Source organism: Solanum dulcamara, chromosome 5, assembly GCF_947179165.1.
Source record: "Solanum dulcamara chromosome 5, daSolDulc1.2, whole genome shotgun sequence".
NCBI classification, from domain to species: Eukaryota; Viridiplantae; Streptophyta; class Magnoliopsida; order Solanales; family Solanaceae; genus Solanum; species Solanum dulcamara.
In genome coordinates, this window is record NC_077241.1 from 43,883,244 (window position 1) to 43,900,890 (window position 17,647).

Below are 17,647 nucleotides of genomic sequence, written 5' to 3' on the forward strand. Positions count from 1 at the left end.
CATTGATTAGAACATAGTACCAATTATTTGCTAATAACCTCCATATCTTGTCAACCACTAGAGATTGAAACTTATTCTTTCTAGAACTTTCTTCAGAAACACCCAATCAACTCTGTCATATGTTTTTGACATATTTAGATTGATAACAACATTAGCAAGCTTTCCTCTATTTCTTAAATCTTTGATAATTTATTGAGCCAAAAGAACATTTTCTAATATATTCATTCCTTTCATAAACCCTGATGGATTATAAGAAATTAATATAGGCAATAACTCTTCCAACCTATCATGAATAAGTCTAAAGCTAATCTTATTCCAATAAATACTAAGGCTAATAGGCCTCATATCAGAAAAAGACTGAATTACCTCCTAATTCTTTGGTAAAAGTACCAAATTAGTATTTGTGATGGACTTAGGAAGAGTATGTTCATTGAGGAAAGTTGTCACCACCTTACAAACATCCTCACCAATAATTATCCAATAATGTTGAAAAAAATATGTCATTAAAACCATCTGGCTACTAGAACTTTCTCCATTCAATTCAAACACCACTTTATGTACTTCCTTCGAAGAATATTGAAGATTTAATAGAGAATTATCTTCTGTAGTCACCATTTTAGGCGCATGCTCTAATAATGAGTCTATGGTTGTTTCAGAGATTTCTGCAAACTGATCTTGAAAAAAGGCAGCAGCGTCTTCTGCAATTAAGGAATTACCTTCAATACAGTCACCATTTTTTTTCTATATCACTTTAAGAGTTAACCTTTTCCTTCTTCTTGCACTAGACTGTGGAAAAAATTAGTATTTCTATCACCATCACAAAACCATAGCAAACAAGATTTTTGTCTTCAATTTCTTCTTCAAATTTTAGAAATTGTATCAATTTTGCTTTCGCATGTTTTAGGATTGCTTTATTTTGTAGGGAATGTCTCAATCAAATCCTCCCTGATTCTAACAATATCTTCATTGATGACCAACTTTTTAAAAATATCCCCAAAAGTGATTTTACTCCATTTAGAAAGAACCATCTTAGTCTTCTTCATCCTCAATTTCAAATTCAGAAACACGTATTTAGATGATACAGATTTCCAAGCATCCCAAACAACCTCTTTCAAACTAGAATCTTCTACCTAAAATATCAAGAACCATTTCTTGCTAGGTTCTCCAAATCAATAGTACCATACATTCCCAGGAAAGCCTGATTAATCATGATTCTATTTAGTCTTTTTAAAATGCACTCTTCATCAGCTCTATCATTCGACCAAATGAAAGGGCTCCCTTTAAAATTAATATCAACAATATCACAAGAATTAACACAAAAGGCAAAGTCCTCATATTCTTGAGGATAAACTGGAAGCCCTCTAATATTCTCTTCAGCATAAAAAATAATAATAAAATCATCTCCCACTATCCAAGGTGATCTCATGTTACTATGTAGATGATAAATGTAAGACCATAATCTTTGACTATTGTCACGACTCAAGCTAGGCCCTAGGTGTGATATGACGATTAGAATTCTGAGGGACTCCAAACCAACACTCTTAGCATATATTACATACATAAGGTAAGTATTTATATGAATGAAATTATAAAGTGAAAGATAAGTCGCAAAGTAAAATCTCTCATAAGAAAGAAACTAAAGCAATTTGTCCGAATAGTCGAAACTACATAACCATGATAGTTTAAACATGCCTCTACTAGTTTAGATGGGGGCATAGACATGTCCTAGCTCACCCAAAGAAAATAAGGATAATATCATGATGAAATAAAGTAAACTCATGTTGGTTGTATCCTCAAAACATGAGGAATCACCAATCAAGTAGTGATATTAACAAACCAACTCTAGCAACAAGTAGGAGGATGAGCGTGATGATCATCGGACCCTATATTAGGATACAATGTACACAAAACCTATGCGTTAGTACATAAAATGTACTAAGTATATGATAAATATGCATGGACAATGATAATTGGATTTAGTCTATCTGAATATGGGGTGCATGACCAATATCTTAAAATATAAGGACTATAAAATAAATATTCTCTATCACTCAGGTAAAGCTAATATTATTGCTTATGCTCTTAGCAGATTATTGATGGGGAGCACTACTTATGTGGAGGAGGAGAAGAAAGAGTTAGCCAAGGAAATGCATAGGCTTGCATGAGTAGGAGTTCGTCTTATGGATTCCGTTGAGGGAGGAGTAATTGTTTGAAATAGGGCTGAGCTTTATTGGTTGTTGAGGTAAAAGAAAAGTAAGATCAAGATTTTATTCTCCTCTAATTGAAAAATAATGTCCATAAGCAGAAAGTGATGGCTTTCACCAAATGGGGAGATGGAGTGTTGAGATATCAAGGTTGGTTATGTGTTTCTAGTGTTGATGGTCTTCGAGACAGAATTATGGAAGAGGCTCATAGCTCCAGATATTCAATTAATTCGGATTCTACAAAGATGTACCATTACTTTAGAGAGCTCTATTAGATGAATGGTATGAGGAAAAACATAATAGAGTTTTCATCTAAGTGCCGCACGAATTGCGAATAATTAAGAGTTGAGCATCAAAGGCCTTATGGTGTAGCTTATAATACAGTGTTGCCAAAATAGAAGTGGGAGATGATCAACATGGATTTCATTATAAATTTACCCCAATCTCGCAGACAACATGATTTGATTTAGGTGATTGTGGATAGAATGAAAACATTAGCCCATTTCTTACCTATTAAGACTATGGATTCAACAGAGTATTATCCAAGGTTGTATATTCGAGAGAGAGTCAGATTTCATAAAGTTTTCTTGTCCATCATCTCAGATAGAGGGACCCAATTCACTTCATAATTTTGGAAGTCTATCCCTAAAGGTTTGGATTGAAAGACAAATCTTAGCACCGCCTTCAATCGACAAAGAGATGGTCAAGAAGAGCATACTATTCAGACCCTTGAAGATATGTTGAGAGCATGTGTTATCGATTTCAAAGGTAATTAGGATGAACATTTGCCGCAAATTGAATTTTCTTACAACAATAGCTTTTATTCGAGCATCCAAATGACTTCATATAAAGCTCTTTATAAGATGAGATGTATATCACCAATTTGTTGATTTGAAGTGGGAAAACTTGAGTTGATAGGGCCAAACTTAGTTCATCAAGCAATGGAGAAAGAGAAGATTATTCAAGAAAGGATAAAGTCTGCCAAAGTCATAGCCAATGCTTCTAGACAATTAAAGGTGCATGAGCATAACTACCCTACTCATGACCTTGAATTGGCGGCCGTTGTTTTTTCTCTGAAGATTTAGAGGCATTACCTCTATGGGGTGCGTATGGATGTGTATACCGATCATAAAAGTCTTCAATATGTGTTCACCTAAAAAGACCTTAATCTAAGACAAAGGAGGTGGCTAAAACTCCTTAAGGACTATGATATGAGTATGCACTATCATCTGAGTAAAGCCAATGTGGTTGCCGATGTACTTAGTTGAGTGTCTATAGAGAGTGTGGACCATGTGGATGAAGGGAAGAGGGAGTTGGTAAAATATGTTCACTAGTTGGCTAGATTAGGGGTGAATTTGTGTGGTACTGATGATGATGGTATGGTTGTTCAAAATAGGTCTGAATCCTCTTTCGTGGTGAATGTTAAATCAAAGAAAGATCTTGACCTGATGTTTATCGAGTTAAAGAAGTTGGTGAAGGAAAAGAAGATAGAGGTGTTTTCCCAAGGGAGAGATGAGGTGCTATACTACCAAGATCGGCTATGTGTTCCATATGTTGATGGCCTAAGGAGTTTGATCTTGATGGAGACTCATAATTCTACATACTACATTCATCCCAGTTCAACGAAAATGTACCGAGACTTAAAAGAGTTCTATTGGTGGGGTAGCATGAAGAAGGATATAACAAGGTTTATGTCTGAATGTCCAAATTTCCAATAAATGAAGGCTGAACATCAAAGGTCGGGTGTCCTAGCCCAAGACATTGAAATCCCTACTTGGAAGTGGGAAGATATGAATATGGATTTTTAGTGGGTTTGCCTCATACCCAGAAGCGTCACTATTCGATTTAGGTAATTATTGTTAGAATGACTAAGTCAGCTCACTTCCTACTGATTAAAACTTCCTATAATGCCGAAGACTATGCCAAGTTGTTTATTCGAGAGTTGGTGAGGTTGCATGGTGTGCCGCTATCCTTTATCTTGGATCGTGGTACCCAATTCACTTCTCACTTTTGGAGATCATTTCAAAAGGGCCTCGGTACTAAGGTAAAATTAAGCACTACATTCCATTCTCAAACAGATGGGCAAGACGAAAGGACAATTCAAATACTAGAGGATATGTTAAAGGCTTGTATGTTGGAGTTTGAAGGAAATTGGGATGATCATCTACCACTCATCAAGTTTTCCTATAATAATAGTTACACTGAAGTATTGAGATGGAGCCGTTTGAGGCCTTTTATGGGAGACGATATAGATCTCCGATTGGTGTGTTCGAAGTAGGTGAGATGACGTTGTTGGGCCCTGATTTGGTACTTGATGCTTTAGAGAAGGTGAATATCATTAGAGAAAGGTTGAATATGGCTCATAGTCATCAAAAGTCCTATTCCGACCTACAAGAAAGGATCTTGAGTTTAATGTGGATGATTGGGTATATCTGAAGGTTTCACCCATGAAGGGTGTTTTTCGATTTGGTAAGAAAGGAAAATTGAGCCCTAGGTATGTAGGGCCTTATAAAATCGTGAGACGTGTTGACAAGGTTGCATATGAGTTGGAGTTGCCATTGAAAATTGTCATGGTTCATCCGGTGTTCCATGTGTCTACGTTGAGAAAATGTGTGGGTGATCCTAGTTCCATTGATCCATTGAGAGTAGTGAATGTTGAAGAAAACTTGACCTATGAAGAAGTTACGGTTGAAATTTTTGACCAGCAAGTAAAGAGATTGAGGAACAAAGAAGTTGCATCTGTTAAAGTCCTTTGAAAGAATCAACAAATTGAAAGTGCTACATGGGAAGCGGAAGCAGCTATGATTAAGAGATACCCTCATCTTTTTTCCTCTACCCAAACCTAAGGTATTAAGTTGTCCTTGCTCAATTACTTGAAATCCTTGCATTTCAACTTTTCTTGTCATATGCTTGCAAAATTATGAATTATGTTTAGAACGATGTTTTAAATTGTACCATTGCATTAATGATGGGTTGTTGGTTTACACTCTACTTACTCAAGCTAAGTCTTTCCTCATTTGAGGATGAATGTTCTCAAAGAGGAGATAATATAACATCCCCTAAACACAGTGTATATGATGTTCCAATTCTCAATGAAAATGATACAGCTTCTATATTTTGGGCATAACATTTCATAAATTGGTCCAAATTAGCTGGTTCAAATTTCTAAATAACACCAACATCATTACCTAAAACTTTTGGGAAGGCCATATTTTATGTTTTGGAGGTAAGTAGGTCAAATAAATTATTTGTTGCAAGATATGGTGTTGTAATAAAATGGAGTATTTCTAGAAGAAAAATCATATATCACTGCAGGATGATCCAAATTGGTTAATTCTTACACGACATGAAACTAGACTTCTAGAACAACAATTCATATGAGACACCAAATCTTAATGAGGAAGTTATTTTATTCAAAAGCAGCTCTGGAAAAGGGTTTTTCGTTAAAAAGAGGTTCACCTCACCAACCATGGAAAGATCTAGATCCATTTGACATCACTCATGACATCAATAGTCCTCCATTTCATATCACCCATGACATCACAATCTTCCATTAAAGTTTTAGATTTTTCTCTATAATTATTTTAATTATTATTAGGTCCCTCCTTCACACCTATAAATACCCACCTTATTTCATCATTTTATTCCTCAAGCTTCTTCAAAAACTCTTCTCTCTATACACTCCTTTGATCATTCTCAAAATATAGTTTTAGTTCTTTTTAGTGTAAAAATACTATTTCGGTGATTCATATACTTCGGATAGTATACAAAACGCTCTGATGAGGAGAAATGGCTAGGATTAAAGAGTGTTTATTAAGTTCTTCGATTCTAAGTAATGCTTTGGATTCCATAAGGTTTCAATGAGAGTATTCTTTCCACTCTCATGTCTAAAGTATTTTGATTATATGATAAATTATGTTTATTTACCCAATTCTATTCAATCTTTACTCTAAAGTATGTGGATGTTTATCCATGAATTTTTTTTCCACCCATGTAGTCCAAAACTCTTTCAACTAAATCACTTGATGGGTAATTCTTATTTCTGGTTAATAGAATGAATCATTGTTAAATTAATAATTATTGGTCTATTTTCATAATTTCATATATATGAATTGATGGTTTGCAAGTATTTTCTCTATTTATCTCTTTAAAGATGTTTGAAATTCATGGTGGGTTGTTTAAAACATGATTTTTAATTAATGAATTTCAAAGTATTTATGCATAAATATTTACATACATGTTTTAAATTTGAAGTGATTTGAACCTACCTAGTTTTACTATGTTTTCAATGAAGTTTGACTTAAAATCTTTGACTCCAAATGAATGTTTACGAAAGCAATATCTATGTTCAAAAGGGAGTCTTATGAAATGAATGAATGATGAAATGATATGAATGATGGATTCTTTATGAAATAAGGACAATTCTTGCATATTTGAATTACCAAATATTTTAATGAGCTATTCTACCGAATATGATGTTTTAATTGTCAAGCTATATGTTATGACTATTTTGAAGTATTAAACTATTCCGTGAGATTGACTTAGCACCGAATGAGTCATTGTGGTGGGATTCGATAAGGGAATCCTAGTAGCAACTCTTTGTCTCATTAACTATGTGCCAACATAGAAGCCCTTGTTGGCTTAGGCTAATGGATCCATAAATAGCCCTTAAAGTTAAAGTTAAAGAAATGAATAAAGTTGACGGAGTTCTACCCGGCAAGTAGTCTCTCCGGCCAATGTAGAGGGTTATGTTGGATTCCATGTAATAGCTAGCATTGTCTTAAATATCGGTTATGGTCATCTTCCCACAAAATGAATATTTTAAAGGATATCTATATGATTGATTATGCATGCATTGCATTATGTTTCATATTACATAAATGTTTTAATATTTCCTTAATGTTCATGATTGCTTACATACTTAGTACATTCAAAGTATTAACATGGATAAGAGTTGGCTCCTTTGGTCAGACTATCACATGCTTTGTCTGGAGGGGCGTCACTCTAGGTTCTAGGCTAGCGCGGCTCGCTTCGCTCTTCAAGCTCGGCCCCCCTTACTCAAGCATAATCTTTTGCCTATATGATATCACCATGTAGAGACCGGTGCTCCTCCTTATTCTCCTCCACGTGGCTAGTTGAGATTTTCTTTGAAGACTACTTTTGGTGAGTTTTCATGTTTCAGGAACAATACTGTTTATCTTTCTAACTTATGATATATTGAGATTTTTAGACACTTACTATGACATTTCTTTCTATTATGATTGAGGTGAGATAGGAACTTGTCTTAGCCCCATCAAATCTAAAGGTTAGGTATTATTGGACATATGTAAGTTGAAGATTTACTATTATGATTTTCGCTTATTTATTTATTGTCATTATCTATGATAGGCTAAAAGAATGTTAAGAGGCTTGTTTAAGGTACTTTAGGGTTCCTCATTCGTCATGTCACGTCTAGGCCCTAGGCTTGGGTCGTGAAAAACTTGGTACCAGAGCCTGAGGTTTTGAATGATCCTCGGAGTCCAACATATCGTGTCAAATAGGATCTTGTACATTATTGTGAAGCGTGCCATAACTATGAATAGGAGACTATGGGACGTTTAGAAAAAATTTCACTTCTTTCAAATTCATATCATGCCTTAGAGTGTCATAAGCTTTCCTTTAACTAACTACCTATTTCATGTTCTTTAGATAATGACTCATGGAAAAGCACCTTCAAGAGCAAGGGCTGATAATAAGGACCAAGCTCCTCCTGTTCCCAATGCCCCACATCATGAGGAAGGGGTAACCCATGTCAAGTTTTGAAATATCATTTCTTTGTTGACTCAAGTCGTAGCCAAATAAGGTCATCAAGGTGTTCCTCCTCCCCATATGCAAAATTCGGCCTCTAGGATTCAGGATTTCCAAAGGATGAATCCACCTGAGTTCAATGGTTCTAAACTAGATGAGGACCCTATAGAGTTCATTGATGAGGTATAACAGATTGTGGCTATCATGGGTGTGCCACCAAATAAGAAGGCCGAGCTAGTGGCCTATCAACTCAAAGGTGTGGCTCGAGTGTGGTACGAACAATGGGTTATTGAGAGCGATAAAAAAATGGGGCCAATAGGATGGGAAGAGTTCAAAGTTGCCTTCCTATACCACTTCTTCCTATTGGAGCTAAGGGAGGCCAAAATCCAAGAGTTCATTAACCTCCATCAAGGAAGTATAAGCGTAAGGAAGTATGCTCTCAAATTCACTAAGTTGTCAAAGTATGCTCCCTTCATGGTTTCTAACCCAAGAGCTAGGATGAGCAAGTTTATTTCTGATCTCTCAAGCTTGGTTTCCAAGAAGTGCAAAACGTACATGTTGGTCAAGGAGATGCACATCTCTCGATTAATGACTTACTCAGAACAAACTAAATAAGAGAAGCTGAGAGAGAGATCAAGGGAGTTCAAAAAGGCTAGAGTAAATGGTGGAGGGTTTAACCCTCAAAGGTCCGGTTATTATAACTATGGCAAAGGCCAAGGTGGGCAACGGTTTGTGGGACAAGGTTCCACCAATACTCCTCCTCCAAGGTTCAATAAGGACAAGGTTTCTAACCCAATGGTTCTAAGAGAGAATGTTGGTGCCCATACTTTCCCCTCTTGCAAGAAGTGTGGAAGGACTCACAAAGGGGAATGCTTAGTCGGCTTCAATACATGCTTTAAATATGGCAAGCTAGGCCATCATGTTAGGGATTGTAGAGATGGTGTGGTAGGCCTCAAGGCCAAATTTCTCATGGTCAACAAGCCCAAGGAGGTGTCCAACACATCAACCACTTCTACGCCTTACATGAGAGACAAGAGGTTGAGGACGCACCCAATGTCATTATCAGTATGTTAAAGGTATTTGCTTTTGATGTGTATGCACTATTAGATTCGGGTGAAAATTTATCATTTGTTACTCCATTCCTTTCTAATAGATTTGATGTGTCACCCGAAATATTATTAGAGCCCTATTTGGTGCCTACCCCCATTGGTGAGTCAGTTATTGCTAGAATGGTCTATAGGGTTTGTCCCATGTCTATCTTGCATAAAGTTATTCCTTGTGATCTTATTGAGCTTGACATGGTAGATTTTGATGTCATTCTTGGGATGGATTAGTTACATGCATCTTATGCTTCCATAGATTGTAGGACTCGTTGAGTGAAATTCTAATTTCCAAATGAGTCCATTATTGAATAGGAGGGTCGTGTTTCAGTGGTGAAGGGTAAGTTTATATCTTATATTAAGACCCGAAAAATGATTTTTAAGGGTTGTATTTACAATATTGTGAGGGTTAGGGATGTCGACTCTGAAAGTCGTCCTCTTGAGTGGGTTCCCATAGTCAATGAGTTCCCTAATGTCTTTTCTGATGACCTTCTCGGTGTCTCTCCCAAAAGGGAAGTTGATTTTGGTATCGGTATCCCCCCGATATCCAACCTATCTCTATTCCTCATTAACGAATGTCCCCAGCAGAATTGAAAGAGTTGAAGGAACAATAAAAGGACTTGTTAGAAAAAGGGTTCATAAGACCAAGTATTTCACCATGGGTGCTCCCATGTTATTTGTGAGAAAGAAGGATGGGTCGCTTCAAATGTGCATAGACTACCGGTAATTAAATAAGATGACTATTAAGAACAAGTACCCACTCCCTAGAATAGATGACTTATTTGATCAATTGCAAGGGGCAAGTCACTTCTCCAAGATCGAACTTCAGTCCGGCTATCACCAACTACGGGTGAGGGAGTGTGACATTCCCAAAATGACTTTCCAAAATGGTATGGTCACTTTTAGTTTGTGGTGATGAGTTCTAGGTTGACGAATCCATCGACGGCATTCATGGACTTGATGAATAGGGAATTCAAACCTTACCTTGATACTTTTATGGTGTTCTTCATTGATGATATTTTGATTTACTCTTGGGATGAAGAAGAACATAAAAATCACTTGAGAGTTGTGCTTCAAACATTCAGAGATAGGAAATTGTTTGCAAAATTTAGTAAGTGTGAATTTTGGTTGAAGGAGGTGGCATTTCTTGGTCACGTAGTGTTCGGTGATGGGATCAAGGTTGATCCTAAGAAAATGGAGGCAGTCAATAATTGGCCTAGACCGTTGTCTCCTTCAGACATTAGGAGCTTCTTGGGTCTAGATAGGTACTATAGAAGGTTCGTCAAACGGTTTTATTCTATCTCATCTCTTATGATGAAATTGATCCAAAAGAAAACCAAATTCAAATGGACGGATGAGTGTGAGAAGAGTTTCCAAACCTTGAAAGATCGACTTACCTCTACTCCTATTTTTACTCTACCAGAAGGATTAGAAGGGTTTGTAATTTATTGTGATGCTTCAAAGATTGATTTAGGTTATGTCTTAATGCAAAAAGAAAAGGCTAGAGCCTATGCTTCTAGACAATTAAAGGTGCATCAGCGTAACTATCCTACCCATGACCTTGAATTGGTGGCTGTTGTTTTTGCTCTGAAGATTTGGAGGCATTACCTCTATGGGGTGCATGTGGATGTGTATACCGATCATAAAAGTCTTTAATATGTGTTCACCCAAAAGGACCTTAATCTAAGGCAAAGGAGGTGGCTAGAACTCCTTAAGGACTATGATATGAGTGTGCACTATCATCCGGGTAAAGACAATGTGGTTGCCGATGCACTTAGTAAAGTGTCTATGGGGAGTATGGTCCATGTGGATGAAGAAAAGAGGGAGTTGGTGAAAGATGTTCACTGGTTGGCTAGATTATGGTTCAAGTTGTGTGGTACTGATGATGGTGGTATGGTTGTTCAAAATTGGTCTGAATCCTCTTTCATGGTGGATGTTAAATCAAAGAAAGATCTTGATCGAATGTTTATCGGGTTAAAAAAATTGGTGAAGGAAAAGAAGATAGAAGTCTTTTCCTAAGGGGCAGAGGGGTGCTATACTACCAAGGTCGGCTATGTGTTCCGAATGTTGATGGCCTAAGGAGTTAGATCTTGATGGAGGCTCATAATACTACATACTCCATTTATTCTGATTCGACGAAATGTACCGAGACTTAAAAGAGTTCTATTTGTAGGGTAGTATGAAGAAGGACATAGCAAGGTTTGTGTCCGAATGTACGAATTGCCAACAAGTAAAGGCCGAACATCAAAGGTCGGGTGGCCTAGCCCAAGATATTAAAATTCCTACTTGGAAGTGGGAAGATGTGAATATGGATTTTGGAGTGGGTTTGCCTCATACCCGGAAGCGTCATGATTTGATTTGGGTAATTGTTGATAGAATGACTAAGTCGGCTCACTTCCTATCGGTTAAGACTTCCTATAGTGCCGAAGACTATGCGAAGTTGTTTATTCAGGAGTTGGTGAGGTTTCATGGTGTGCTGTTATCCATTATTTTGGATCGTGGTACATAATTCACTTCTCACTTTTGGAGATCGTTTCAAAAGAGCCTTGGTACTAAGGTAAAATTGAGCACCACATTCCATCCTCAAACAGATGGGCAAGCCTAAAGGATGATTCAAATACTAGAAGATATGTTAAGGGCTTGTGTGTTGGAGTTTAAAGAAAATTGGGATGATCATCTACCGCTCATCGAGTTTGCCTACAATAATAGTTACCACTCTTTAGAGAAGGTGAACATCATTAGAGAAAGGTTGAAAATGGCTCATAGTCGTCAAAATTCCTATTGCGACACTAGAAGAAATGATCTTGAGTTTAATGTGGATGATTGGGTGTATCTGAAGGTTTCACCCATGAAGGGTGTGGTTCAGTTTGGTGAGAAAGGGAAATTGAGCCCTAAGTATATAGGGCCTTATAGAATCGTGAGACGTGTTGACAAGGTTGCATATGAGTTGGAGTTACCATTGGAAATGGACATGGTTCATCGGGTGTTTCATGTATCTATGTTGAGAAAATGTGTGGGTGGTCCTAGTTCCATTGTTCCTTTGAGAGTAGTGAATGTTGAAGAAAACCTGACCTATGAAGAAGTTACGGTTGAAATTTTGGACTGGCAAGTTAAGAGATTGAATAACAAAGAAGTTACATCTGTTAAAGTCCTTTGAAGGAATCAACAAATCGAAAGTGCTACATGGGAAGTGGAAGTGGATATGATTAATAGATACCCTTATCTTTTTTCCTCTACCCAAACCTAAGGTATTAAGTTGTCCTTGATCAATTACTTGAAATCCTTGCATTTCAACTTTTCTTGTCATATGCTTGCAAAATTATGAATTATGTTTAGAACGATGTTTTAAATTGTACCATTGCATTAATGATGGGTTGTTGGTTTACACTCTACTTACTCAAGCTAAGTCTTTCCTCATTTGAGGATGAATGTTCTCAAAGAGGAGATAATATAACATCCCCTAAACACAGTGTATATGATGTTCCAATTCTCAATGAAAATGATACAGCTTCTATATTTTGGGCATAACATTTCATAAATTGGTCCAAATTAGTTGGTTCAAATTTCTAAATAACACCAACATCATTACCTAAAACTTTTGGGAAGGCCATATTTTATGTTTTGGAGGTAAGTAGGTCAAATAAATTATTTGTTGCAAGATATGGTGTTGTAATAAAATGGAGTATTTCTAGAAGAAAAATCATATATCACTGCAGGATGATCCAAATTGGTTAATTCTTACACGACATGAAACTAGACTTCTAGAACAACAATTCATATGAGACACCAAATCTTAATGAGGAAGTTATTTTATTCAAAAGCAGCTCTGGAAAAGGGTTTTTCGTTAAAAAGAGGTTCACCTCACCAACCATGGAGAAGTTACGGTTGAAATTTTGGACTGGCAAGTTAAGAGATTGAAGAACAAAGAAGTTACATCTGTTAAAGTCCTTTGAAGGAATCAACAAATCGAAAGTGCTACATGGGAAGTGGAAGTGGATATGATTAATAGATACCCTCATCTTTTTTCCTCTACCCAAACCTAAGGTATTAAGTTGTCCTTGATCAATTACTTGAAATCCTTGCATTTCAACTTTTCTTGTCATATGCTTGCAAAATTATGAAATATGTTTCGAACTATGTTTTAAATTGTACCATTGCATAAATGATGGATTGTTGGTTTACACTCTACTCTACTCAAGATAAGTCTTTCCTCATTCGAGGATGAATGTTCCCAAGAAGGAGATAATGTAACACCCCCTAAAAACGTTGTATATGATGTTCCAATTCTTAATGAAAATGATACAATTTCTGTATTTTGGGCATAACTGTTACACCCCGCACTCTTGAGCTCGGAACGTCTTCTTAAGTTCCTCAGACACTATCATGAGAGACGGATAAGCTATGACACTATCAAACAACTCTAAGGAAAGAAGATTGTGATACCTCGCGAGAAGGGAGGTTGGAGATAGAGTCATAAGAATTCGGAAGGAATTGGAGCCCAAGTAACGAGTCATAGGACTCGATTTAACTACGTAAGTTATAAATGTAAAAGTCTTATATACTTGAGCTACTGGAGGACATACCAAGCCTACATAGCACGGATTACATAGGCTCTTAAAATAAAGTGAGATGACAAACCTACCAAAGGGAGCAAAAACTAGTTTCCGAACTTATGAAAGCAAAGCAAGCAGGTGACAAGCAGGTAGGTGACACACCTAGGTGGGACCCACACTGCCACATGGCAGCATGTGACTGGCCGAATAAGTTGAGGTGGCACCCTAGGAGGCTGCCACGTGGAACCTTCTAAAAAGGTGTATATATATGCATTATGTGACTCTTAACTTGTTCATTATCCAAAAATCAGCCAAGGAAGTTGAGAGAAAACGTGAGAGAAAGAGAGAAAGCTAGGCAGCCACGGATTGAAGAACCCGTTTTTAAAGAGGACTGTTGTTACTAATACTATCATAACTCCTTCTGTATAGTTCCGTTTCAAGTGATTCAAGATGTTTTGGAAAGCTATTTCATAGGTATATAACTTTCGTTTAGCCTCTGAAACCTAGTGTTTCTTTTATCAGCTCGAAAAAGGGTGATGAAGTATGGGGTAGGTGCTGCCCAGATTTCGTTTTGGAAATCCTACACAGACTACTGTTGGTATTTTGGGCATATCTCTTTGTAAAACATTGCTATAGGGATGATTCTAAATGGTATGCGACCTTGAGACACATGTCTATAACTTTCATTGAGAACACAAATCCTGTTTCCGTCAATTAGCCCTTCGAAACTAAGGGACAATACGAGACAGTAACCTGCCCAGAATTCAGGTTTTGACAACTTTGGTGAATTTTGACCAATTTCGGGTGAGGTAAGGTCTTACCTTCTAATTTGAAGTTTATGGTGTTGTTATAAGGTGTATTAAACACCTTTTAGGCTGCTGGAAGTGTAAAAATGTCATAGCAATGTTTAACGTTCGAAGCAATCCAAATTGTAGTCGTTATAGTCGAATTGTTGTCGAAGTGAAGTGTTGTTAGTGTGAGTGGTTGCTGCAGGGGTGTGAGGTGTGGTTGCAGGGCCTAAATGTGTTTTAAAGTGGTTTATGGTGCTGCTGGTTGAAGCCACATGACCCCTCGTTGTGTATAATTAAAGGCGTTACAAAATAAAGGCTAGACGCCCTATTGTGATATCGTATTTTTGAATAAGTCGTTTGAAGTTTATGTTGTATATTGTTGTTGCGAATTGCTTAAACATATGCTGCAGGTTGTTGTTGTTGGTTGGCTGTAGGTCTTAGGGACCTAATTGGAAATCCGGATAGGGCACATTGTAGGGGAGGTGCTGCCCAATTTTCGTTAACATCCTAACTAGTTAAGGAACTAGCCGAGAAGGCGAGCGAAGGGATGAATGTTATGAATACTCGTGGGTAGTCAAAGTTGCTGAAAAGTCTAAGGTTGTTAATACTTGCATTACCTCTATGTTAAATAGGTTTCAAGGACAACGACGAGGACGTGATTAAGAGAAGTCCATACAAGGTATGTGAAGTTTTCTTTTGGCGTGTTTTTAGAATAGATATGTATAACTATTCTTCTTTCCTTTTGGCATGTCTTAGATATAAGTTATGAATGATATGTATACGATATTTGGGATTCAATCCATTTGTAAAGCCCTGAGTATGAGTCGAGACTCTTGTTTACTTCTTGATATTAAAACTTCTGTAATAGCTGAGTCATTGCCTTTTAGTCTTCTATGTGATGAAAATTAGTATATGTAAAGCCTATTTCTTCTTCCTTTGGAATGGCTTAACTTTAAGTGAAATGGTATATGATATAGGTTTAGAGGTAATTCCATTTATGAGCTCTGATTGTAACTCGTGACTTGTAGTCACTCCTGAACATTAAGAGTTTGAAAGTAGTCAAACTACTATTCTCGAGCCTGCTATATAATGAATAGAAAGTAGAGGTACCAGCTCCTCTTTTTAGAGGCTCTGAAATGATAAATGCCGTTGATTGCATGAGTTGAGTCTTTGACTAGATAAATTGTGTTTCTGATTACATAATTGTGTCTCTGATTGCATAACTGTGTCTTTGATTGCATAAACCATGTTTCTGATTGCATAAGCTATATGGCATTGTCTGGATGCATGTCTATAATTCTTGAGGCCCTAACTGATGTAAGCCCTAATGACATCTAAAGGGATACCTCGGATAATTACTCCCCAATCTTCAGGTGACGGTTCACTTGACTGTTTCATCGAGTCTTAGATAATGACTTAGTTGCATATGGTTTCTCACTATTCTACTCGTGCATACTGTAACCCATCCTTCCTCGAGTCCCACGATGGGCCGGGATATGTTATCGTGCACAGTGTTACTACTTCTTTCACCGCGTCCCGGGCCGGATGTGTATAGTTCTACGCACGAGGAGACGATGCCGTACGTGAGGTGTGATATATGTTATATGTTATGACGATACGATTATTCACCGAGTCCCGGGCCGGCTATAATATGATAGTATATGCGGTGAAATAAGGAAGGAACACCGAGTCCCTCCTTAGAGGGCCGGGTACATATGTATATTATGATGGTACGCTATAGACGTACACCACTCCATTCACCGAGTCCCTCACAAAAGGGCCGGATACTTTATGTAGGCATGCATATGAGATTAAAGCAATACATTGTGACCCTGAGCCCCGCAATGAATCGGGTGTGATACGATGATATACATGATAAGATGATACCGTATACGATGGTATGATACCGTATACGATGATATGATGAAATGAAATGCATTATGATATGATGATATGTGATTATGAAGAAGTGATTATAACACCGAGTTCACTAGAGGGCCGGGCACAGCATATGATGATGTGTATGATTTACGTGTCCTAAGGTGCAGGTACAGTAATTCATTTAGTTATTATACTTGTCCCCTGCATCCCTATTTTAGTTATGATCTCAGTTACGATGTGTTATGCTTTACATACTCAGTATATATATCGTACTGACCCCCCTTTTCTCGGGGGGCTGCGTTTCATGCCCGCAGGTACAGATGTTTATTCTGGAGATCCATCAGCGTAGGAGTTCCTCTCAGCTGTGTCGGAAGTGCTTCACTGTTCTGGAGCCTAAATTTTGATGTTGGTCACTTAATGTATATATTTGTACATTTAGGGGTACAGAGGGGGCCTTGTCCCGCCATATGTTGTTGTTACTATTCTTAGAGGTCTGTAGACATATGTATATGTGGGTTGTTTGTGAGTTAGTTTTGATGTTGCCTATTCGATATGTTGTGAATGTTTTTGTTATAGCAGCCTTGTCGGCTCGCATGTCCTTTCATGATATGATACAAATGAAAGAGGCTACATGTACATGAAAAAGTTTTAAACTATTGGGGGTTTTGTATATAGTATCACATCACACACGGTTCAACTTAAGTGTAGTTGATAAATACGCATAAGAGGGTCCAGGTCGGACCCCAGTTGCGGCCTACGGGGTTGGGTCGTGACAGAAGTGGTATCACAGCAGTTCGTCCTTGGAATGTCTACAGACCATGTCTAGTAGAGTCTTGTTTATCGGTGTGTTGTGCACCACATCTATAGACAAGAGGCTACAGGACATTTAGGATGTTACTTTCTTTCAAATCTAAGATCGTGCGATAGAGCTAAGCTATAGGAAATGAAATTCCTCATACTAACCTGCGATTTTAGCTGGAAGACAACGCCGATAGAAGAAAGTAACTGACAATATTGGATGTTACAAAGCACGCAGGTAAGCAAAGGCACGAAAACCCTATGTCAGGTAAGGTATTGAAATGCGATTGACAGATACAATTGAAAAGTGAAAGGAAAGGTAAATAGGAAAGTATAACAGGTGCAGCTCGAGTAGACATAACAGGTAAGTTCATTTCCATATTGTTAATTGTGGGCACCCTGTGTAGCTGCGATGTGAGGTGATATGACTATATATGTGTGCCCTGTGTGGCTGAGATGTTATACAATATGAATGTATATATGTGTGCCCTGTGAGGCATTCTTGGTATTTTCTGCGTGCAGGTGTTGAGATA

General features: G+C 37.5%; 1 long non-coding RNA gene across 1 annotated transcript; it reads left to right on the forward strand.

The window, feature by feature from the left end:
• The first annotated feature begins 2,104 nt into the window (after window positions 1-2,104).
• Window positions 2,105-16,739, forward strand: LOC129888288 (uncharacterized). Its single transcript, XR_008766617.1, has 3 exons — window positions 2,105-5,051; window positions 7,176-7,367; window positions 16,631-16,739. It is a non-coding gene; the product is annotated as an uncharacterized LOC129888288 (long non-coding RNA).
• Window positions 16,740-17,647: the final 908 nt, after the last annotated feature.